At 37.0% G+C, this 26702-nt stretch overlaps 1 protein-coding gene across 19 annotated transcripts in view; it reads left to right on the forward strand.

The window, feature by feature from the left end:
* The window catches only part of LOC106884116 (KH domain-containing RNA-binding protein qki.L), an 87444-nt gene that overhangs the window by 14725 nt on the left and 46017 nt on the right, over positions 1-26702 (forward strand). The gene's annotated exons all lie outside the window — the stretch shown is intronic.

Genomic DNA, 26702 nt, shown 5'->3' on the forward strand with positions numbered 1-26702 from the left:
TAAATTAAGTTACGCAAAAATGAAGGTAACACTGACATCTCATTTTAACACAGTTTGTGTTCAGAGCCGAGGAAAGAGCTGTGTCCAAGAAGCTAGCCATCAAGTTGGTTTCATTGATGTCCAGAGCCAAGTGCAGGTTGTTGTTGTTGTAGAAGTAGCTGAAAGGGTTAAGAAAGTTTGAATTTGACTCCTGATACATAGGAAACCTTGTTGGATAATCTGCCGTATATGAACTGCTAGAGCTTATTCTTAAATGACAAATATACATTGTACTTGTGTATACAGGTGAGTTTGAGTGCACATATTTACACATGTTCAGGTGCACTGCCATCCCCTGCTTGTCAGGAGATGGCAGGAGATCCAGCTATGAAACCTTCTTGGGTAACCCTTCCAGCCTTTTCTATCATGGAAGAGTGCACATAAAATATTTAAGTACATCTGCATATATGTACACATGCATATATTCATACATAGACACGCTCTAAATACATGTGTGTGTATGTACTGTGTGGTTAGGAAGCTTGCTTCCCAGCTACATGGTTTCGGGTTCAGTCCCACCGCGTGGCACCTTGGGCAAGTGTCTTCTGCTATAACCCCGAGCCGACCGAAGCTTTGTGATTGAATTTGGTAGGCGGAAGTTACTGCCGTGTGTGTATATATTTGTGTATGTGCTTGTGCCTCTCTCCCAGAGAGTCAGAGAGGGAAATATATATTGCAGATATGCCCTTTTTGGAACCCACAGCTCAATGTTGCAGCAGTTATACTTAGCTGAACTTGAACCTTCAGTATCAGGGAACTGTGCATTGATATGATAGCAAAGTTAAGATTCGCCAAATCTTTACTAAGCAAGTTGTACTGTAGCAGGATATTATATTGTCTGTCTTTTATTCTGTAATGAATAACTCAAAAGTAGTGTTATCCATAACATCTCAAGTGAAAAACAAAGAACATAATTTTCAAAGCTATTCTCTCCTGAGACTGCCTCTTCAGTATTACCCATGTGGACATCACATTAGAACACACAGAAAAAAAAAAAATGCTGTTTCAAGTTTTTCATATTTCTCTAAACATTCAATAATCTTCCAGTTTTCAAAATAGCCATAATGCCCACTGCCTAATATAGAAACAGAAAACCAATCTATTCTGGTTTCCTTTCTTTGAAGGTGCATGAATTATCATTTGCCTTCTTTCACTGCTTGACATAGTTTTAATTTGTATACCAGAAACTCTGTGAGTTAGGCTTGAAGTAAAATATGATTCAACTTGGTCTGGCTTTTATGTTTTGCATATTATTAAAACTACATACATTAACAAAAGCATGATTTTCAATGTTGTGCATTGCAATGCATTTTGAGTTGCACATTTGAATCTAAACAGACCGATTGCTATAAGCTCTGGCAACAATAATTGTGTTCATTGATGTAACTGTAAAATTATGCTTGTATACTATAGTGAGCAGAGTTTCTGATGTCCCAGGAAGTCATTCTTCAAGGACAGGAATGTTCTTGTATCCTTACTATTTGAGAGTGATGGATACCAATCTTTTAAGTTGCCAAGGACTTTTGTCTGAAATGTCAATCATTTTGCTATGGTGTACCAATTTCACCATACGTCTATAACTATAAGTATGAGAATATGTGCTGGGAGACGCATATAGTTTTTTATTAATCTAACCAGCAGAAGTTAGTGATTCAAGGGCCAAGAATTTCATGCATTGACACTTATCGAACTTGTTTCAAACCACAAAACTTTCGGCCTTTGAGTTGCTCTGTAACTTCTATTGATTTATTTTTTTTTTTTAAATGTTTATATACTGTTTTTAGTTCTGTTTTCCTGTGTGAACGTATGCAGTAATGTGTGTATAGGATTACTCATGTAATTGTTTTATGCCATCAACCCTGTACTTAGTGTTTAGACAAATACTACTATCAACTTAACTGTGATCCACAAATCCAGTATTCCAGATATCTTTATTAATCTACTGTAGATAACCATTGCCCTGTTTCCTTCCTATAATATACTGTTTTATCTGGAAAAGGATTACAAGCTATTCAGTCTCCATTGTCTAGTGTTTCCTGTTGATCTTTAACAGAACAGTTACTGTTCTGCACTTCTAGTGGTGTACATCCCTCAAGGATATTGACAGTATTAATATAGTCGTTTGGGCCACTTAGGAGGGAGTGTTTACTTATTGGCTCTCGAACGGCCAACCATTAATACCACCCATAAAAATATTATGGAAATTCTGTCACCATCTCATCAAGATGGCAGAATGGTGTTGAGCCAGTTTTAATGTTTAAAACTGTTCAATTTTAAACACTTCAACTTGTTCACCTCTTTCCCATCGTCATACTCTCCCTGCTCTCATTGCAAGAAACTTTGGTTTACTTTCAGATCTACTCTGATTAAGCAGACTATTTGTGACCATCTAGTCTTTTAATTTCATTTCCAGGGCCCATATAAGATTTTAAAATTTATGGGCAATAGATCAGTTACACTTCAACAATATACAAAATGTTTTAACAATTTTTCGGACATGAGTTAAAATAAGAACAGTAATAAACAAGTGAAGAACAAATATATACTGCGTGTATTTATTTGGCAAAATTAAAAAAAAAAAAAACCACCCCGAAATACAACAAATATCCAAATATTACGAAAACACAATAGGTTTTTTAAAAAACCTCAAATGGCTCTGTAGTAGAGGTGGGTCCATAGACATAAAAGAACTTTGAGCACCATTGATCTAGGGCAGCAATGTCCTGTTCTTTTTAAGGTGGGAAGGAATGGTTTGACATTGGGTACAATTTCTAGCAGGTCGATTGACTACATAGAGCAGTCCTAGATAAACTGCAGCCCACGGGACTTTTGGGATGATATTCTTAATGAAAAATTACCTTTTCTTTTTTTTTTTTTTTTTTTTTTTTTTTTTTTAATAGTGGGGCCCACTTCTCAGAAAAAGGTTGTCCCTGCCTGACATGGAGGGGCTCCTTTGTTAATTTGTGAGAACAGTTATAACGTGGTGGATTTGCTTTCGAAGTTCTCTAGTGTGTGTATGTGTGTGCGTGTATACGCACACCATAAAGGAAAGATGCGTGTGTGTGGTTCGGTATGAACACGTTCTCTGGCTCGTAGAACCACGCTACGTTTAAGGTATACCTTTAGTTTGTCTCAGAAATAGAGAAAATAAACGTTAACACAATACACTAAATAACCAACGTGTACGGTCCTTGCTCTAGATTGTGTGTGGTGGAAGGTGCGCGTGTGTGTATGTGTGTGTGTGTATGTGTGTGTGTGTGTACAACAGTTCTGTAAACTTATATGGAGAGAGAAAGTAGAGTGAAGTTGAAGCCGGTTATTGTTGAAATGAGAAAATCTGGTGTTAAGTGAGGCTGTGGTGAAGTAATGGAGGAAGAAGTGAGGTGGGATTGAGTGAGCGAAGCAGAGAGCTAATCACCACCCATCACCTCTACTCGCCTACCTATTTGGCAGATTGTCTATTTCTCTCCACATCTCTTCTGTTTGTTTGTTGGTTTGTTTGTTACTTTTTCTGCCATCTTTCTATATTTTCTTTGCTATTTGTGATGCTCTCTTTTTCTGTTACTATTTGAGCTGCTTTCCTACACACACACACACACACACACTCTTTCACTCCTCTTCCTCTCTCTCTTTGGAATTTTTTCAACTCTGGCTGTTTTATGCTGGAATGAATCGTGGATTGCTGTTAGCCTATGGAATTACCCAACATTTTTTTTACTTTCTGGTTTTCAAACCAACAACAGTTTTTCGACCCTTTCCCCCCCCCCTTCTTACATCACAAATGCCCCATCGAAAAAATGCGAACTTAACAACTTTTACTTAGGTGTCCTTTTTTTTTTTAATGGTATCTTTCGAGGTGTAAAGATTTTGTGTTGCCTCTCGTATCCAAAATTACATCCAAATAACTAGGAGGAGTCCTCTCTCCACAGAGTTGGAAAATACCTTCGTCTGTACTGGCCTTCTTCAAAACTCAGTTGCAACCTATATTGGAACACAGCCGTCGTGTGCGTACACAACGGCATTCCTAGATCACATCCAAATGATTGATAGATTCACTGCAGAATACCAGTACGGCTGCGTGGTTCAGTTCCATTTGCAACTCCATGGTTCCTGGTTCGAGTGGATGGATGATCGATAGACTTCTCCTCTCTGACTTTTTTTGTTACTGATTTTAATACTTGTTCCACTTGCTTCTGATAGATTAAAGAAAAATCTAAAATGCTATCATCTTGTATGGTGTGTGTGGTTGTATTTTAGGACAAATGAATGTAACTACCCTTTGAGGGCATTTTTCTAAACTACTTAAAAATTGTAATATATTTATATAATCTCAGGTTTTAAAAATACATGAAAAGAGAACTAACAATGTATTGAGTTTTAAAAGTCCCAGGACTTATGAATCACCTGCGCGCGTGTATATACGCACACACGTTCTTTTCAAAAACAGCCTACTTACACCACACTCATCTAGTTGACAAGGGTAACCTTCCAGTTTCGAGAGGTTAAAAAAGTAAATAAAATACAAGGGAAATAACTGAACGTCTTACCAGTATTATCCGTACTACTTTGTTAATAAATAAATCACGTGATTTGATTGACGTTAACTGTTTATATATAAATCACACACGTGATTGAATATCAGTTTTTTATGAGAAATCGAAAATGCCTCGTGGAAGACCGGCTGCACAACATCTTATTGTTGCTGAAAACGAAATCCTCACTCGTGAATTAATATTAGAGGTAAAATGGAAAATCTGTGATTTAAGCAGTAGCTCAAGATACAGAATGTTGGAATGGTGTGCGCGTCGTCGACTTATTAGAAATAAGTTTACCTGCGACGACTGTCTAGTACCATGCGGACTTATTACACGTGGTGACAGAATAGATGGAAAAGAATGGTACTGTAAACAGTGTAAAAAAAAAAGAAAAAAATTTTAAACTTTTATGAAAAAAATTCCGTCGCATGCTGTTTTAGAGAAAAAGTAGTACGGATAATACTGGTAAGTCGTTCAGTTATTTCCCTTGAATGTTTTTATTTGTCTTTTACCTCTCGAAACTGGAAGATACCTTTGCAATTCTCTCAAATTGATTCCACTTCTTAAACTTCAAGTTCTTAGACTTCATTAACTTCTAGTCTTTTACTTGCCTGTCGTTGGACTGCGGCACCACCTTGAGTTTAGTCAAACCAACCGGCCTCAATACTTTATTTTTTTTTAAAAATCTGCTGCTTATTCTGTTTGTTTCTTTTGCCAAACTGCTTACAGGAATGTAAACAAACCAACAGTGAGGCACACACACACAATATGATGAACTTCCTCATAGTTTCCATTTACCAAATTCACTTACGAGGCATTGATCAGTCTGGTGCTTTGGTAGAAGACATTTTCCTAAGGTAACCACATAGTGGCATTGAACCCGAAACCACATGGTTACAAAGCAAGCTTCTGAAACGCAAGTGTGTGTATATATACACGTAAATCTTTAACTTGTTTCAATTAATGTACAATGGCCATGCTGGAACACCTCATTCTTGGACAGCTGTTCTCAAACTATCAAATACCAGCCTTCCCCCATTTACAAGAAAATATTTGTGAGATTTTTTTCCCCCATCTTAATGAGAAAACAAAATAGCTTTTATCTGTATAATTTCTTTGCCATGGTGTTAGTAGGGCAAGTTTAAGAACCATGTTGATTTAATTAAACATAGCTGTTTGTCTCCTCCCCACATAATTTCTGATTTTCATAGCCCCCTATCTCCATATACACTCATCCTTGTGTGTGTGTGTGTGTGTATATATATATATATATATATATATATATATATATTGTCAAATTCTCTTATACACCAGATGTGCCATCAAAACTCTTGATTGGACTATATCAGGTGGAGGAGAAGAGCCATGCAAGGAACATGAAGAGAGCACAGCATAAAGACGGAAAGTCACGGTGGTGCTCCAGCATGACCACAGCCACTTGGCTGAAACCCATAAATAAATAAATATATATATATGAAATTTAGAATTTAATCCACAGACCCCCAGTACTACTAGGGGTCCACAGGTCTGCAGACCACAGGTTGGGAACCACTGTTCTAAGACATATCTGATTACATCAGCTCCACCCCTCTCCTGAAGTTATTACTTTTTGAAGAATGAAAAGCAAAAGAAACCTGGGGGAGGGTTGAACTCAAAATGTAGAGATGTAATTAGATGCCATAAAGGATTTTGTTTGATGCTTTGCCAAATTTGTCGCCCATCCACCCACCGTCTATGTGTGAACTTCAAAATAAAGGCTTGAAATTTTCATAGTGTTCCATGTTTTTGAAACTCTTTCAACATGGCTGCCAGGACTTATTTTGTAAGGCTGGTATTTAATCTATCCATATCTTTTGCTGAATTGCTGAGTTACAGGGACACTAGTCAACCAACACTGATTATCAAGTATGGTAGGGGAAGATAATACAAACAATGGGTTACCACACAGTTTCCATCTATCAAATTCATTCACAGGACATTGGTTGGCCTGGAACTATAATAGAAGGCATTTGCCCAAAGTGCTGTGCAGTGAGATTGAACCCAAAACAAGGTGATTACAAAGTGAGCTTCTTAACCACATAGCTACACCTATGTCTGTATTTTATCTAAGAAATTATCAAATTCCTTGGACTAACAAGAAAATTCTTCCCTTCTCACAAACCACACTCATTTTTTTCCCCTTCTGTCAAATAATGTTGCTCATTCTTTCTCTGCTTTCATTGTCACTAATTCTCTCAATCTTTCTTCGAGACTTCCACTTTTACCATATGTTGTCAATCCCTTGCATGATTCAGCTTTTTGCAACAAATTAGTGACTTCATAATTACTTCTTGTGAAATATTTCCCCCAGCATGTCAATATGTAAATGTGTATGCTATACTATTGTCATTTACATTTTGAGGACACTTTCTGGGACGTACAGACGGAAGCGCTCTTACAAAAGATACTGTTTATGGCCTATTCATAAATCTCTTTGCAGAACGAGTATGTTGAATTGCTTTCCACAATATCAATAGATGCTGCAAACTGTGATCAAAAGTGATCAAATTCTTGGTCAAGCCACCAAGAACAACCAGGCTATTGCTAATAGATAACGAGATTAGATGTAGAGGTTTAATATAAGTGGTATAAAAGTAGCTGAGACAGAGCAGTTGAGCCTTACAAAGATGACAAAGGATCAGGATATATGGTGCTGGGCTGTGTACTCGAGATGATCCATCTGCGACTGAAGAATTGATACCGGCACTGGTGCCAGCGTTGAAAGCACCCAGCATACTCTGTGGAGTGGTCAATGTTAGTAAGGGTACTCGGCCATGGAAATTGTGTCAGAATAGACAATGGAGCCTGGTGCAGCCCCCAGACAGCATGAAAAATGGATGTTAAATAATAATACACACATGTGAATGTATTTTATGTATTTAAATACTCAGCAGATGTTTTGGCCAAAGGTCTTGTCAAGTGTGATAGTCTAAACTGTGTTTATATATATATATATATATATATATATATATATATATATAAAATGTGCACACATTTAATCCTAGCTATCGATTCAATATCGATCATGCTGGAAACTTTACAGTAGGTCAATATGTATTTAAGGGTGATAATACTGAAACGGTTCGTCTCAGTTACCAATTCTTTGTAATATATCTTTGTGATCACATGTCTCTGTAAACTTAATGGTCAAAATATTTGAAGTATTCTTTGTGGTTGAATTAAATTCACTCAGGTGTTAATAATTAAGTTAATATGGGTTTCAATTAAAAAGTACAAATCCTGGACAGTTAATTGTCAGGACTGTCAATGGTCCAGGTAAGGTTCTTTGTATTCTGACAGGAAACCCCGTGATGGTGCCAAGCTGTATCAACCCAAGTCAACAACTTTTCCTTTGGATAAACATTTTTGTGAAGGTGACTTGTGTACATGAGCAGCTGCTAGCCTTTCAAAATTAGAAAAAATCTTGCCCAAGCATGGCTGTGTGGTAAGAAGTTTGTTTTCCAACCACTAGTTTCCAAGTTCAGTCTCATTGTGTTGTGTCTTGGGTTAGTGGTTTCTATTATAACCTCAACCAACCAAAGCCTTATGAGTAGATTTGGTTGACCAAAACTGAAGGAAGTCCATATATGTCTGTTGGTGTGTTTGCATCCCTGTAAACTTCGTGGTTTAGCAAGAGACCAAAAGAATTTATACCAGGCTTAGGGGGCGAAAAAGTATGTAAGTACTGGAGTTAATTTGACTTGGCCCTTGAAGGAAGTGCCCCAAAATGACAGCAGTCTGATGAATGAAGCAGGTGAAGGAATAGATAAAAGAAGTCTACAGGTGTACAAGTAGATGCATAATCAACCTTGACCAATGGAGTCCACCCAGGCCAAAGTAGTGAATTACTAAAATCTTTAGGTCAGACATGGTGTTTTGTATATCTGTTCTGGCTCTCTATATGTTCAAAATTAAAATATGGTTTTCTATCACTAGTCTTTTCGTAGCAAAAACAGAAAAAGCTCTTTGTGGGGCCCAGCTTGCAATGATAGGCTTTTTACTCCTAAGGTCACACAGAGCATCATGTCAATCTCAGGAACATCAGTGCGAAAATGAGCAAACAATTGTACAATAAAACAAAGATGTATGCTTGGACAGGTATTTCCCATTTGAAAAGAAAGCAAGATATTTGACTGACTTGTCTACATGGCTCAAGCATCACACACACTATTACTTGTGTGTGTGTGTGAGAGAGAAATTGAGAAATTTTAACTTGGCATTTGACTCACATCCTTATGTAGTCAGGTGATACTGGAAATCTCCCTTCAAATACATAGATCATGGTTTCCCCAGTAAGTCAGTTTGATCAAGTTCACATATGATCGAAGACATTCATTCTGTGACTACCTTTTATTTTTTCCCAGATCTGTTATATCCACAGCTATATTTTCCAGTGGTGTGTCTGTTTTTAAGATAGTTGGAAGTTTTGGTTGCTCTTTCTAGCAAGTTGAGCAACAAGTCATAACCTGAAGTGACTAGATTTTTTTTCTTCATCTTGCACATTGGACTGTGCTCATACTGGGCACTGCGTTAGCAGGTTTAGGTGAGCAAATTGACCCCAGTATTGTCATACATTTTTTCTCAGCCTGGTACTTATATTGGTTTGTTTACATCTCCCTAACACAGAGACCAGTACCAGTTGTCAAGTTATGGTGGGACAACACACACATGACTGGCTACTTTGTTTCCACCCACCAAATTCACTTGCAAGGCTTCGATTAGCTTTGGGCTATAGAAGACACTTGCCCAAACTTATCACAAAGCTTATATACTTTATATTTTTTAAATTTTATGAATGAAGCTTCTAGAATATGGTTTATTTTAACATAAGTCATCAAATTCATTGTCGCTTGTCAATATCTGATATCCTCGTCGTTTTAATGTCTATTTTGAGCTTGCATGGATCAGTTTATTAAGGCTGATTCTTCCTTGACTGGATACCCTTCCTGTCGTCAACTTTCACCTGTTTTCAAGCAACGTGATATTTCCACATGACCAGACATGTTTTTGCAAGAAATTGCAAACCAATTGCTTTCATTTACCATAATTACGTGATGTCAAGATAAGGAGACATGTGTTGTGGAATTTTGGTTTCCATATATTGAATCCACTCACAAGACTTTAGTTGACCTGGAGCTATAAAATACTTGCCCAAGGTCATACAGCAGGACCGAACCTAAAACCATGTGGTTGGGAAAGGAACTTCTGAACCATTCAGCCACACTTGTCACTGATAATTTTATCTGAATTGGCTTATGGAAGATAAGGGTTCAGTCCCCTGCTTGCAATATATATTAGGTGCAGATTGCATCAACTAACCAGCTGGAGGAGGCATTCTCCTGGGGTTAAAACGGTAGTAATTGTCCATTCCTATTGAAGTGGTGATAAGCATTACTCCTCAGTATAGTAACAGCTGTATGTTTGAGTTATTTTACATTGTATTTCAAGGCTTGTTGATACAAGTACCAAAAGACTTGTAAAAAGAAACGAAAATTTAAAAAATTTGCTTAGTCAGTTGGAACAAGTCCTACATAAATTACCAGTTCTTTCTCTTTTCTCTGATTGGCCATCTCTCCCTCTCATCATTTCAGATGAAAAATTATAGGGTTGTTTCAACACTTGGTTCCACATGATAGAATTTCTAGAAAATCTTAAGAATAAAATGCCATAATCTCAAATGTGTACACATACATGTATACATGCACACATACACATGTATGCACACACATATATACATCATATATATATACATACATACAAATGTACGTATTTGTACTCGTACACACGATGTTGACTTTATTACAGTTCATGAAAATTAATGGCATCAATCTCAGACTTAGGAAACACCGCAAATACCATGGGCCCTGCCGCTTCTCCTAGTAAAAAAAAAAAGAAGTTAAATATATACATAAACACTTATATATAATATATAAACACTAAAGTATACGAACGGTGTGTGTGAAATGATTTACTTTACAAAGGGAAATAAACCAAGTCAGCTATTCACTCCTTCCCTAACGTCTTCTCCCCTCCACCCTACCGCACAGCACATTGTCAACTGTTTCAAACTTGTGGGGATTGGAATTCACAGCAGTTTTGAAGAATTCCTTGTAGACTTGTAAAGGAGCAAGGGTAGTGGAATAGCTGGGTAGTTCTCCATGCCTTCACTGCTTCTTAAACTCTATGACTATCACTCTCTCTCTCTCTCTCTCTCTCTCTTCCCTCCTATACACACATACACATTATTGTATGAGTGTTACATTGTCCTACTTTTTGGCAAATTTGCTGGGTGCTGCCAGACTGAGAACCCTGTTTTCTTTTATTTATTAATTGTAGCCTTCTCTTTCTCCTCCTACCCCTGACTTGTTTTTTGAGTGTTTCTCAGTCTAGCCACGTTTTCCTTGGGTTTTTCTTCTAATAAATGTGTGTGAATATTTTTATATATAATATACACACACACACATATATATATATATATATGTATATACACACATTCAAATTCTTGCACACACACACACACCCCCATGCATGTGTGTCATGTGATCATGTGTAATCAATAGGTAGGCAGTACATGTTTCAGTTAAGATTTCCACCCTCTTGCTGCTTAAATTCTTGTGTCTCTGGGGAATTCTTCTCTGGTGACCCACCCACCCAACCTACTACCTCCATCTCTCTTTCTCACTCTGGTCTCCTGTTGACATACCAAATGATTATTTACAGCTGAAGAAAAGAAAAGAAAAAAAACTTATTGTTCCTCAGTTTTTATTTCTGCTCCTTCCCACTACCGCCAACCATATGCCATCAACTCCCTCCCACCCATTATTACTTTTTAAGGATTAACCGCCACTTTTTAAAAAAAATACATTTTCTTAATTCTGATCCCTGCATCTCACCATAGTTTTTGGCTAGTCCTTCATTGCTCACATGTATTTATCTGTGTGTGTAGCATTTTACTTAGTCATTAGACTGCAGCCCATGCTAAGCAACACTTGCAAGGGTTTGGTGATCATATCTGCCCCAGTCAGTGCTTACTTTTTAACTTTTTTTTGTCATATCTTTTGAAAATACTTTCGTTTCAATCAGTTTTGAAAATAATGGAAGAATTCATTAAAATAAGATTATCAAGTTAATGTTCAGAACATGAACTCTCATGAAATTTTAATGAATGGTTTTAATTTCAATCACTTTAAAACAAGGAGTTTGTAATATAGAACTGGGGGCCTGTCTCAGTTGAGTTAGTACCAAAAGGGTTAAAGTTGGTGATCCCCCCCCTTATCACACTGTTATGGGGTATAAATGCATTTGAGTATTTTCCCCTTCTCCTTTTCAGATGACTCACTAATTACCAGATGAATCAAGTCTTTATTCATTGGTTGGTTCCACAAAAAAGACCCCTACTGTTTAACCATAGGATCAAGTTATGTTGCGGGGCTAAATTAGATTCTTTTATTCTTTACCTGTTTCAGTCATTTGACAGTGGCCATGCTGGGGCACCACTTTTAGTCAAACAAATCTATCCCAGGACTTATTCTTTGTAACCCTAGTACTTATTCTTTCATTCTCTTTTGCTGAACCGCTAAGTTACTGGGGCCGTAAACACACCAACATTGGGGGACAAACACAAATATATATATAGACACACACAAACGGGCTTCTTTCAGTTTCCATCTACCAATTCCACTCACAGTGCTTTGGCCGGTCCAAGGCTATAGTAAAAGACACTTGCCCAAGGTGTCACACAGTGGGACTGAACTCAGAACCATGTGGCTGGGAAGCAAGCTTCTTACCACTCCTGCGCCTATAGATGTTCATTAAATATATATGCTCATAAACTCTAATCAACATACTTGCCCAGTGCACATTAATATTGGTTTCAAATTTTGGCGTAACGCCAGCAGTGTCAGGGAAAGAGGTAAGTTGATTACATCAGCCCCAGTACTCAACCACTACTCTTTCTATCAACCTCAAAAGGATGGAAGACAGTCGACCTCAGCAGAATTATACATATAGATACATATTTATATACATATATTCATACACATACATACACATGCGTACATAGATACATACATACGCACACACATACATAAATTTATATATATGGGAGAGATAGACTGATACACACACACACACACACACACACACACACACGCATGTGTGGTAATGACACAGGAATCTCTTAATTTGTCTTAATGAGGTATTTGTACACTGAGATTACTGTACAATTAATTACAACTAATTAATTTGTTGCAAAATAAACACTATAGCCTCGCATTTTCAACCATGTGTGGTTAAGAAGCTTGCTTTGCAAATACTTGGTTTTGGGTTCAGTCCTACTGCACAGTACCTTGGTCAAGTACCTTCTATTATAGCCCCAGGCCGACCAATTCTGTGTGAGTGTATCTGGTTGATGGAAACTGTGGAAGCCTGTCATGTATGTGTATATAAATGTTGTTCCCCACCACCTCTTGACAACTGGTATTCATTTGGTTACATCTCCATAACCTTGCAGTTCGGCAAAAGAAACTGATAGAGTAAGTACTGATCTTGAAAATATGTCCTGAGATCAATTTGTTTGACTAAAAAAAAAGGGTGGGGCTTAGTGTGGCACATGCTGTGCTCCAGCATGAGTGTAGTTCTCTAATTGAAACAAAAGATATGTGAAATAGACACATGGAAAGAATCATTTAGTTACTTAGTATTAACTTAGCTTATAAAACTAGTGCTCACTGTGTTAGGGACATCTTCAAGATATTCTGACTGTTCTCAGTAAAGACAATTGACAGACTGATAACATTGTTCTAAATGTCAACGGCAGTTTTTTTTTTTTTTTTTTCAGTTCTTCAATAAAATGTTTGATGGGACACCTGGGGTAATCTTCTGGAACACCTGGGTGTTTCATTGACTGCTGACTTCTTCAGCCACTGTCCACAGGTTTCCATGCAAACTTTTGATAACTGTTGGCCATGGGGGTTAATAAAAGATAAAGTTCAACGCTAATCATTAAACTTGGTTCTTAGTTTACTCAGTCATTTGGAAAGGCATCTAGCTGCCGAAGCCATGAAGCCATGCCGTGTCAGATTGGAACCTGGTGCAGCTCTTCAGCTTACCAGTTTGTCAAACTGTCTAACCCATGCCAGCATGGAAAGCAGATGCTAAATGATGATATATATAGATATTTCTGTATCTGTGCGCATGAATTATATATCGCATAAAAAAAAAGTATAATGATATGAATGAGAATTTTTTCGCTCTTATGTAATCCAGGTTTAAACAAGAAAATTTTAAAATGTAGTTGACATTATCAATAACCTGACAATATTGAACAGCACTCAATTTAGGAACATTTAATATACACACACACACAGAAAAAGCAACAAAATGTGATGTGTGCATTAAAGAGAAAGGATATATATTAAATTGCTTTTCTACTTGGCTGAGTACCCAAAATTTCTCAGAACAGAATTACTGCTATGTGGTTTATTTTAATGACAAAGTCTGGTTTTTTCTTTTTCTTTTTTTTTTTTTCAAATTTGTATTTTTGTTATATAATCATAGTTCTTCAGTTTCCATTCAAATATTGATAACTTTAAGTGTTTTCTGTTATAGCCCACCCATCCTCCACTCGCTGCCAACCAAAACCTGTGTGGATTTGGTAATGGAAACTAAAAGTAGCTTGTCACACGTGTGCACATATGCACACATGCATCTTTGAGATCACATGGCGGTTGTAAAATGAGCATGTTCTTAGCTTCCAGTCTCCCTTCGAAATATATTTGGCCACAGAAAATATTACCTTGCTTAGAAACAGGTGAGGATTGGTGACAGATAGAGCATCCTTCTGTCTGATCCATGCAAACATGGAAAAGAGGACATTACACTATGAACCGTTTATATAAGTTTTCTGTTGGGTTTAAATCTGAAGATATTGTGCTGGCCACTGTAATACTCATTCTATTGCTTTCCATGAATTCCTTGATTATTCCTGTTGAGTGCACTGTCACCATTGCCGTTATATTACGCTTGTTCCAGTATTTCTGCTGCCTGTTCCATCTGTGTGTTAAGCTTGCGTCAAAGGAGGCTGTAAGTTGAATATAGAAATATAGTGGAATGGGGAGAAAGGGAGACAATGAAATGGAAATAGTTGAAACAGTGAAAACATAGAAAGGGAAAGCACAAGAGATGGTGGGGGGGGGGTCTATATTCTTAGAAATAGTGAGGGGGGTGGGAAGAAAGTCTATATCAGGCCTGGCCAACTTGAATTACATTGCAGGCCACTTTAATCTAAGTCTTTTTGAGGGCCACTTGTATACAGACAGAATTGAAATCATTTTGCTTTCTCATGCTATTATTACAATAACGAATGAATGAATAAATGATTGCTGATTCAGCATGAAATATTATCATTGCAAAAACAGTATCTTTCTTTTTTTACTTTTCATTAAAATCTTTAATTTTTGATAAGATTTTTAAAATGTTTAAATAAACCCATTTCAAGAATATATCAAGCAGGCCGCAAGATAAATCTGCAGGTCTCAGGTTGGCTTGCCCTGGTCTATATTCTGCATTTGTGCATTAAAATTGTAGGTGCAACCAAAATGTTTAACACAATGAAACAAAATCATGAAGATGTATAACTTTATACTTTAAAAGATATATCAACACTTGAATTTAGTGAAATAACCTTACTTAGCAAGTAGCTGTGGAACTCACTTGTATTTTTTGTTCCAAACCAAAACCTGCAGCATGTTGAAACACTGCTACTATCCATTTATATTTTTAATTGAGTTTAAATGCTTATCAGTGTTGTGAAAGTAACCGTACACATACTTTGGCTTGTGAGAAAGTAGATATGATAGTTACTTAGACACAGACAGGTAAGTAGGCAGGTAGATGAGCATATCAGTATATTAAAAGTTATGCAAATAGAGGTATATTAATAAATATACAAATTGATAGATTGCACAAGTGGAATGAAAATCTCAATTGGTAAATTACTTGAATTTAACCTTCTTGGTGGTTGGACAGCAAAAAATGTAATTTACACATTATTTTTAAAATTCCTTCACTTAATGCATAGGCAATTATATGTAGCATTTTCTAGGGCCAAGAAATTATTTGATGTGGTAGTAAGAGTAGTTGAGACCAAGAGACAAGACAAATAAAGTAAAAAACCTTCTGTATTATAGTGTTGAGAGTAATAAATCTAGAATTTTAATAATTTCATATGGATGTCATTCATATTACATTCAGTTCATATAGTTTGTAAAATATTTTTTGCAATCACATACCATGCTCATTTCATATGCATTTAAATTGGTTTGTTTTGTATTTCTGTTTCTATATGTATGTCACAGTTTGTATTGTTGCATTTGTAATGCAAAATGTGGGTATCTAATTCAGTAAGCTCTTTTTTTTTTTATGTGCATATCATAATCATATAAAACATAGTTTGTATTTACTTTGTAAATATTAAACAGTTAAGCAATAATGCTTTATTTTTAATTCATCTTTTATTTCCTTAAACTATAAAGCACATCATATCTGTCAAACGTATTACAAGGAGATAAATAAGCAATACATTCGAAATTCATTTCATTTATATTTAAAAGCACTGTTTGATTAAATGGCAGGATATCAAACAAATTTTTTGAAACTCTGCCTTTAATATACCAACATGGTTTTCAAAAGTGCTGGCTTATACTGTGGAATTTCCACAGGTTCTGCTAGTATTGATAAATTCACATCTGGCCCAAATTGTTTTTTGATATATGGAAGCAGGACTCTCTGCAAGATCTCTTAATGTTGGAGATGCACTTGATCATCAGAGACAAATTCAGTTTCACTTCCTTCAACCATTGATGCCTCAATTTTTTTTTAAAAACCTGTGCATTTTTAAGCGCATTGCATCACACAGACCGAAACTGCTCTTCAGTTTTTGATGCTTGCAACATTAACCTACTTATGGTGTTTCTGTTAAATCTCATTCACATTGTTAGCAGGTCCCTTTCTTGTTCTTTATTGATGAACTATAGTTTCAGGGTTACAATAGTTTGAGAACAGTCCGGATAGGGACCAGTTTCACTGAAGGTGTCCATAGCATGGTGAGCCATTGTTTGCTGAGCATAATTTCAGCCCTGTACAGTTGGACAATTCTCAATTGTCTCTAAGCTTTCACATTTTCCAATCACAACAGATCTTAGTGGGATTATCAAATAAATGATTTGCCTTACTATATCAAATATTAAAAACTTTTCTAAAGCATTTTTAGATTAAGTGAATTCATAGCTTTATTAATTCTCTCAGTAATTACTTTATGCTAGTTACAATTTTCAGTTTTAAAATTTACATCATTTAGGAGTCTAAAAATTAAAAAAATTTTCAGTTTGAATCAAATGATAATGGTTATTCATTGCATTACTCACCTTTAAATTAGCACTGCTCCTACTACACATTTAGTACACCACAATATTTTAAGAATTTGAAATGGAAGGTATACTCCCAACCAAAGTTTCCCAACTACATGTAAAATCAACTGGCTAACATTTTCACTTATTGGTTATACTCTCCAACCATGTGAGTTTGTAGTGAAACCTCTCTCTCGGGCATTCAATCACAAATAACGAAGTTGCTAACATCTAGCCTTCGGCTACCTTGTTCCTTTCTGTCCTACATCCTGATTGGTTCTTATTTTGCGCGGCAATTGTCCCCATGTTCTGCTTGCTTAGGGGGCATTACATCCAATCGTGGCTTAGGATAAAGTCACGTGAGGAGTTTTACTGGGTTTCCGGTGAGCCCGATCCAACGACGGCAAACGTCTTCGATTTCAGATCTTTCACATGTCTGGTCTCTGACCAAACGGGTCTTCGATTTCAGATCTCTCACAGGTCTGGTCGTTGACCACACATATACAGAACACAGCTACAGCCAGTTCCAGCGCCGACGTCTTCACCACCAATGTACCGTCTACCACAATGTTGTGCGCCAGCAACCCCACCATCAAGGACACACCAACATCAACAAGCTCGGTTTTATCTTCACTGTATGAGTGGGATTTCCACTCACGAACAAGTCAGAACTAACCAGCGAGAATATTCCGTACCAGGTGACAGCTCTGCTCCTTGGCCACTTCTTCTGCATATGAACATTCTAAATCTTGTGTAACTCTTGTACGAACTGCTTTTCTCTATTTGAGACTTTTTTTATTGTCTGTGTTCTGTGTTCCTCACACACACACACACACACACACACACACACACTTGTGCACTCACATATTGTACACACACTATTGTTTATATGACGGCCCGTCACTTCACATTGTTGTATACCTTCTCTCGTACACAAAGGCCTGATTTATCTACTGTCTTAATTTTATATGTCGCATGCACGCACACACAGACAAACAGTTTCACTTTGTTAAATTTTTTCTTTATATATCTAACGGTTGAGTTTGTCCTAAGTTCTTTTACTGGCACAATGGCTCGTATCTCTCTTAAACGAGCCTTCCATTATATATATCTTGTTTTGTGTTTGACCGTGCGACATGGTAAAAAGGAGCCTTTTCTCGTCTACGTCGCCATCTCCTTTGGTTCGCACGGTGGAAGTATTACAGGTTTAGGTTCAGTCCTGCTGAGTGGTACTTTGGGCTAATGTCTTCTACTATAAACCTGGAACTGACCAAAGTCTTAGTGGATTTGGTAGGAATCTGAAAGAAGCTTGTCGTTTGTGCATGTACACCTGTCTCTTGTAGACAAGGGCCACTGTCATACAGTTTATATTTGTTTCCAGTTTTTCATTTTGTAGAAAAATCTGTTTCCAATGAATTCTTGGAAAAGTGGACAATAAATATATATGCATCTATAATTGTGTGCAGAGAGGGAGAGAGAGAAAAACGTTTGTGTATGTGAGGTGTCTTAGGGTTGTACAAATTGTAATGGTGCTGCACCAATGACCTAATAATGCAACAAGTCCAGCTGAGCAAAAACATTGTCCTGTCAAAAGGAAGGGTTAGGTTGGTGTCTAGCACACTGTTATGCTACTAAGAGTAACACACACTTCTTACTTTTCAGTAAACCATTTTTCTAGTAGAAGGCTGTTCCAATGTAAAATCTGGTAGCGTCTTTGAGGTAACTATCTTGCATCACCTTTGGCTTTAGGTTAATTGGCTTGGATAATGAGTTCTGTGTTGTGCAAGTTGTTCCTGGCTGAAATTTCATGCAGATATTGTGGCAATTTCCTATTTTCTAATCAGTGAATGTGTACGTGCGTGCGTGCATATATACATTACATACATGTAATGTATATATTCACATAGGTGTATATTATACACCCATGTATTAGTTGGTCTAGGAGGAGACACTTGGTCAAAGTACAACGCAGAAGGGACATCCGGTCATAATGCAGTGTCCACCCCCACCCCCCTGTGCCCAATAAAAGCCCTATCACACCCATGCCTATATATATATATATATATATATATATAATGTGTGTAGGTGTAGACATGACTGTGTGGTAAGAAGCTTCCTAACCACATGGTTCCAGATTCAGTCCTGCTGTAACACCTTGGGCAAGTATCTTTTACAATGGCCTCAGGTCAACCAAAGCCTTGTGAGTGGATTTGGCAGACGGAAACTGAAAGAAGACTCGTGTACATATGTGTGTCTTGGCAACCTGTGTTGGTGTAATTACGTTTCCGAAACTTACCGGATCGGCAAAAGAGAGCAATAGAATAAGTACTGGGCCGAAAAGATAAGTCCTGGGGGTCCGTTTGTTCAACTAAAACTCAAGGCGGTGCTCCAGCATGGTCACAGCCAGATGACTGGAACTAGTAAAAGAATGTTTTCGTCTGTATCCCACCACCGCTTGACAACCGGTGTTGGTGTGTTTATGCTCCTCTCCCTTCCTCCGCCTCGTAACTTCGCAACTGTTCAGCAAAGGTTTAAACAACAACAAAAACGGTACTGAGATTAAAAATGCAACTCTGCATGGCTGAAACAACACACACACACACACACACACACACACACACACACACGTATATATATAAAAATGTTAATGACTACAACAGTTTAGCTGTGTTAGAGGTGTGGGGTGGGGTGAATGATACTATTGCTTTTTTCTTTCTTTTACTACTTTCATCTAAATTCACTTCCAACTGTCTCTGTTCAAAGGATTTATAGTTTGTTTGTTTTTTTTCATTTGTAGACAAATCTCAGTTGGTATTTTACTTTATTTATTTGCTTTTGATCTGTGAACTTTGTCGAGCAGCGATACAGTATTGACTATACATAGTATTATAGTACAAGGAACATCGCTCATACTCTTTCTTTCTCCGTCTCTACTTCTCTCCTATTCAGAGTTAAGTTGTTCAGGGGGGATTTTTTTTTTATAGTCTTCCTGTCTTTTATGGAGACTGTTGAAAGTGAGTGATAAACTTTTGAGCCCTTTGTATGCGGTGTGGGAGTTTTTTGTTTTTTCTGTTTAGGTTAAAAAGAAAAAGATGACAGGTAGACAACGGAAGATTCTAGAGCTATAAAAAAAAAAGAAAAAACTCGCGTTGACTTTTAAGGTGAATGAGTGCTGCAAAAATCTATGCTTTACATTATATGCATCTTGGGGCGGGGGGGGGGATGTTAAATTTCCTCCAAGATCCTTGTACCATGTATAACTTGCAGTGTTATACATCATCATTGCAGGAGTAGGTAACTATTATCGTCGTCAACTTTCACATTTTTCCAATCTTGCATGAGTCGAACGAAATGCGTTACGGCCTTCCCCCCCCCCCGCGCTTCTACACCCAGACTGCCTTCCTGTTGCCAACCCTCACTTGATTCGAAGTAAGGTAGTATTTCTCAGGGGCCAGGCATGTTTTCAGGGAAGATTGGAAACGAGGAACACCGCTTGGGTGACGGTGACTCTCATTTAGGAGTCGAGCAAACCCCTGAACCTGCATGTAGTCAGCTTCTTTCAGTTTGCTTCCCAACCCTTGTGGTTTCAGGTTCAGTCCCACTGTATGGCACATTTAGCAAGTATTTTCTTTTATAGCTCTAAGCTGACCAAAATTTTGAGTGGCCTCAGTAGGTAGAAACTGCATGAAATCCATTTGTGCGTATGGTCTTGACTCGTGCTTCTTATAAATGGATGTCAGTCATTTCTGATATGCAAAAACTTGTTTGGCCATGAGGAAATATTACCTTACTTAGACACAGGTAATAGTTAGCAACAGGAAGGACGTTTGGCCATAGAAAATCTGCCGTAATAAACTGCATCCTACCCATGCAAACATGGAAAAGCAGACATTAAAACAATGGTAGTGGTGATGATGATAAACATATGTATGCAACTTGGTTTCTGACCACAAAATCCCAATCAAGTTACTAACTAGTCATCTGAGTGCCATAATGGCAGGCACTTAACCCAACCCAATGTGCCATGCAGAAGCATCAAACCTAGAACTATGCGACTGTGAAGTAAGCTTTGTAAAAATCCCCCCTCAGCCATCATGTAATTATCAACATTCCAGTAGCAAAAATACTTCTACTCCACCTGCACAGTTAAATGAAATTGTTGGTTAGACATTGTGGGCAATGAAGATCTCACCAAGACTTTTTGCCTAGGCAAAGCATATACACAAGTTTCTTTCTTAAATATTCATGCTTGTTTTCAGACTTGTGTTAGTCCTTGTTCCATTACGTTCTGAGCACTATAAAGCTTTCTTTTCATAAGTTCTAAGTTACTTTGGTAGTTGGAAAAAAAAAAATTAAGAATGTGCATATCTTATATGAAACATGGATACCAGGGAAATATGTCCCGTGTATCAAACACAGGACAGGCAAAGGGTTTGTAAAATGTCTGTAGATGGTTGAATCCACATCAATGTGTTTATATCGAATGTGGCAGGTTTTTAACAAGCAAAGTAGCTAGTTAGGAAACCTATACTAAGAAGTAATGCTTATTGCCACATCAATATGGCTGTTCTGTAGGAATCGGTGTCACTACCATTTTTAACCCCATCCTATGGAACCACCATATTGATGTGGTGATAAACATTACTTCTCAATATAGTTACTACTTTCATCTCTTAGAGAGATTTTTCTAACTAGCTACTTTGCTTGTTGCATGATCAGTGACGAATTGTTGCTTGGTTTTCTATATATCAAGCAAGCTGGAGCGAATTGTTGTTACCTCTAGCAGACGGGTGTTCACCACTGACAATGGACACAAATAGCCCAAAACTATATGGTCTGGTGATCCCGTCCGGTGCAGATTGCATTGATTGCCAGCTGGAGGAGGCACCTCTTGGAGTTAAAAACAGTAGTGACACTCACTCCAATGGAACAGCCAATATTGATGTAGCAATAATAAGCATTACTTCTTGTTGCATATTTTGTTTCTCTTTAATCAATAATTTAGACAATGTTTCTATTTTCTTCTTCATAAGCAATTTCTTAATGATAAAAGAGAGAAAAACATTGCATTTATACTTTTTTTGTATTTATCTTGCCTCGGCAATGAAAATATATTAAAACAGTCCAAAAGTTAAATTTGAGTAATAAGTTATCTTAAGGATAATTTGCTTAGAATATGCTATTAATGTCACCATATTACTGCAGGGTTTATACTTATTTTAAATACAAAAATACAAAGCTATGTACTAATGGAGTTGGATTCTGTTTCATTACATTATATTTTGTCTCTTATGGGCATTGTTAAATTGAAAGAAATACTTTGTTCTACACAATTAATTAGAACACCACCATATAATTGTAAAGTTACATTGCTTTGGATTAATTTAACCAACACAGCATGCTAGGCAGTTGGGTTAAGCTGGTTATTATTGTGTGGCGAGTAATATAATTTAGTTTTTTAAACTATATTACCAAATAAGCCAATAAAATCTTTACTTTGTGTTTGTTCTATTTCTGTAGTGGGGGGTGTTTTGTTTGATTAGATATATTTAAAATAGAAGTGGATGTAATAGATAAAAACTGTTCATTCATCTATTTTATTCTTTTTCTTTTTTCTTTAAAGCAAAGATAAAAGATTTGATAATTAGAAAAAAAAAAAAAAACCCACAAGGTGGTTGCCAAGCAAAAGTTTAAGTACTTTATGAAGTCTGTAATTTTGGAACCCACCTTGCTGGTTTTAATTATAAAGTGATCTGGTTGTGTTCTGTTAAGTATTAAACACTTAAATTCTCATGCCAAGATGGAAGTTAAAATAAAATCTCTAGGGAGAGCTGAACAATTGAAGGTCTTCGTGCAAGTTTTGACCCTTCTTACACTCTAAGGCAGGGGTTCTCAACCATTTGTCTATGGACCCCTTTGATTACTGTTGTATTCTGGTGGACCCCCATAGCCATTCAGTGTTTAAAAACTAGTTTTATAGAAACGTATCTAAAGCAAAACTTATTCAGGGGCCTTTCAAATACTATTGTGAATCCCCAATTTACTATTGTTGCATGGGGGTCCCAGTTGAGAACCCCTGCTCTAAGGGGACCATGACTCCTGGGTATCCCTCTGCTACTTTCCTGTGCTTGTCTGCATTGCAGCCCTCCTGGAGCCACAATACCTTGAATATTGTAACCAGATCAGTCTAAGATGGTAGTTGGCCTGTAGGGTGAATTGTGGCCTCTGGAAATCTACTTCCATTCCACTTTGACCAGATCCAGTTGGGAATCTTCTCAGCTGATTTACTTTCTCCCAGAAAATGAGTAATTTCATGAGGTCACTTGCAGAATTGTAAATACCTCTGATTTCTGCTGTCCAGTGTACCTGATCTTTCACTGTCCAGACCTTTCTGAGAAGCCTCTTCTCATACACTCTCAAGTTTAAGACACACAAAATGTGACTACATAAGTTTTAGCCATTTCCATTTCATGCTGTATGACAGACGTGCTGCTTTCTACATTTTCTCCCTTCTATTGAAATTTAAATGATTTCTACATACTGAAGTTTGACACTTCACTCTCTATCTATGTCTGAGATACTAAAAGAAGCATTGTTTTTATGGGAAATGAGAGAGGAATGGAAGATAGTTTTATAGTTTGCAGATTGCATGCATTGAGTTTTAGATGGCAGCAAAGTTAAACACTTTATAGAAGTCATTTTTCAGAAATTGACAGCTTAGGTTAGAATTTTAATTTTTTGTTTTCTTTCTTGACAGCACTCGTTAATTCAGAAGGTAAATGGTAGAACACACACACATTTATATATATAGCAAAGTAGTAGAAAAGAGAAAAAAAAAATGGGTTGCTATTAGTTAGTTCATTTGTAAATAGGCAGAGATTCTGGTTGTATCTGTTTCAGTGTCTTTTTTAGCTTCAAAATGAGTAATAGGGTGAGTAACATTTGAAACCTATAGCAAATATTCATTTATATTGAGGAGCTGTCATTCTCAAAATGCTCAGAATTTGTGATGTGACGCTGTTATCTAAGTCTTGTGAACAACATACAATCTATGCTTTTGGCTCTGTACTTTAAGACAAATTCACTGCCTGGTAACCAGATAGCATTGTCTAAATATTCTGGTAAGGTGTATTGAAGTTTTCTTGTTGATATCACCGCTAATGATAAACGGGTCTTTATTAGATGAAAGTATTGTCTTTATGAGTAGCAAATATAATTGTGTATTTCAACTGAGATGCTGTGGCACCTTAGCTTAACTGCCAATTTGTCAAGTTTATAGTACAACAATAAATTTCTTAGATCATCCATTAGCCATCCTGCTTTTATTAATGTTTAACTGTCAATTCAATTAAGTCTTCAATTCTAATCTACCGAGATTGTTGTTTCAATGTACAGTGTTAGATTTAACTCTATATGTCTCTGGTCACTTATTCATTTGGGAATGCACACTGTTTTCTTTGATTCTTGTCTACTTAATCTCATTCAAAGTTGAGTTGAAACCCTTTGTCTTTCAAGGTTTAGAAAGCATTTTCATATCTAATTTGTTTGGAATATTGATAGTGAGAATGTCATAGGCTTTGCTGTTTGAATTGCTTTTCATACAACACAGCTCAGGTAGTAGCTCTCTAACTGTAGCTTGAACACTCTTCTTCCTCTGGAGACTGCAAACTGTAGATAAGGGAGCTTTGTCAGAGTACTTGACAAACTGTGATTTCCTTAGTTTTGGCATGCTAGAAAATATATAAATTCCTCTGCTCAGCTGTCATTCGACCTCTTAAAAATAACTGCTAAGTTATCCTCTCAATCCTCTATTTTAACAAAGGAAAGGTACACAAAATACAACCCTGGATATGCCACATAGCGGTGGTGGTGATCATGGCTGGAACAACTTTAATCATAGACTGTTCAACTAGTGTTGACCTCACACTAAACACATTCTATGATTTGAACTTTTGTTCACAAGCTGGTGATTTAATTACCTTATCCATTTAGCCACTTTTCTCTTACGGTTTCATATAGCATGGTTCTGCAATCACACATGATCTTTTTATCTTTTACTTTTTACTTGTTTCAGTCATTGGACTGCAACCGCACTGGGGCACCACCTTGAAGGGTTTAGTCAAAGAAATTAACCCCATTACTTGATTTTTAAGTCTGGGAGTTATTCTGTCAGTCTTTGCTGACCTGTTAAGTTACAAGGACATAAACAAACTAACACTGGAACACAAGTTGTCAAGCAGTAGTGGGACACAAACAGGCTTCTTTTAGTTACTGTCTACCAAATCCATTCATTAAGCTCTGCTTAGCCTAAGGCTATAGCAGAAGATGCTTATCCAAGGTATCATGCAGTGGGACTGAACCTGGAACCATGTGGTTGGGAGTGCACCACAAAAATGTAGTTTCATTTGAAATGCTTTTGCAGAGGGTCTTTGCATCCCACCAACAACATTTCATGATGCAACCCTCTTAACCTATATATTCCCATAAAAAAAAAAGTCCTAAAATTTCACTGTATTTAGATTAAACGTTTATGGTAAGCTTTCACAATCTGGAGGAGAAGGACAGTATGCAGCTGTTCGCTATGGGTGTCGACTGCCTACTGGACATTTCTTATGCTCAGTCAGATGCTTCCCAGCGAGTTCATATCCAAACAAGTAGGAGCAGGTTTTGCATTGTGAAAATGCAACCAAGGGTATATATGGGTTAATCCAGAGCTATCTGATGGCTTTCTCTGAGGCTTCACGTGCAGGACTGAAGGGTTTCCTTCTTTCAAATGCAATTGGATGAGAACTTTGCAGAGTGAGTGTCCTGCAAAACTTCTCTGTAAACCATCTCTGTAATCTGGAGATTTTCCCCCTACACGAGCTGCTTAATTGTTCAGCTGATTTTTACCAAAGCAAATGGACCTTTCATCAGACTTGAATGAATATCCCAATTGTCTGATGGACTGGGCTACCTGTTCATTAAATTTAATTTTAAGTGGCTGAGTATTCTACGTACTAGTACTCTTGACCCTTTAGCATTCAGATTACTTTGTCAGAATGATGTTGCAGGGTAAGTGTAAGAGGCTGGATATGGCTAGTTTAAATGCTAAAGGGATAAACTTAATCCATCCAGCAGAACTGGTGGAATAACACAATGTCTAAGACCAGTTTTTTGAAACCTGTACAGTCTGACAGGATTTTTGCACAGTTTCCATTTTCCTAATTTTTACTCTTGTTTAGATCAACTCAAAAGCTGTGGTTTGGTGCCATACAGTCGCTGAATTATGGATCTGTAGATTTATGCTGTTAACACCACTCCTTAGCTCTCCATAGATTACATATTATTAATAGAATGGTATAAATAAATCAACAGTAACATATGATGGTATTAAAAGTTGTTCTTGTGTCAAACATTAAAAGTCAGCCAAGCCCAACATTGTAGTTTAACCATAGGTCAATCCTGATGAAGCAGATCTATGATCAAGTGTTTTAGAATTGTGACCATCCTGCCTATTTTAAAGGCAATAAATCTACGTTTTACCTAATGCCCCTTTCCTCTTATCTTATAGACAGTACAGTGTGATTTCAGAGCAATTTGGTTGCTTTTTCTAGCTGGTTAAAACAACCACATAGAGGTTTCCTCATTGGATTTTAATGTTGTATATCATAGGCACGCGTGTGTGCACACACACCATCTT

Source organism: Octopus bimaculoides, chromosome 19 (genome assembly GCF_046866305.1).
Source record: "Octopus bimaculoides isolate indiv1 chromosome 19, ASM4686630v1, whole genome shotgun sequence".
Classification (NCBI taxonomy): Eukaryota; Metazoa; Mollusca; class Cephalopoda; order Octopoda; family Octopodidae; genus Octopus; species Octopus bimaculoides.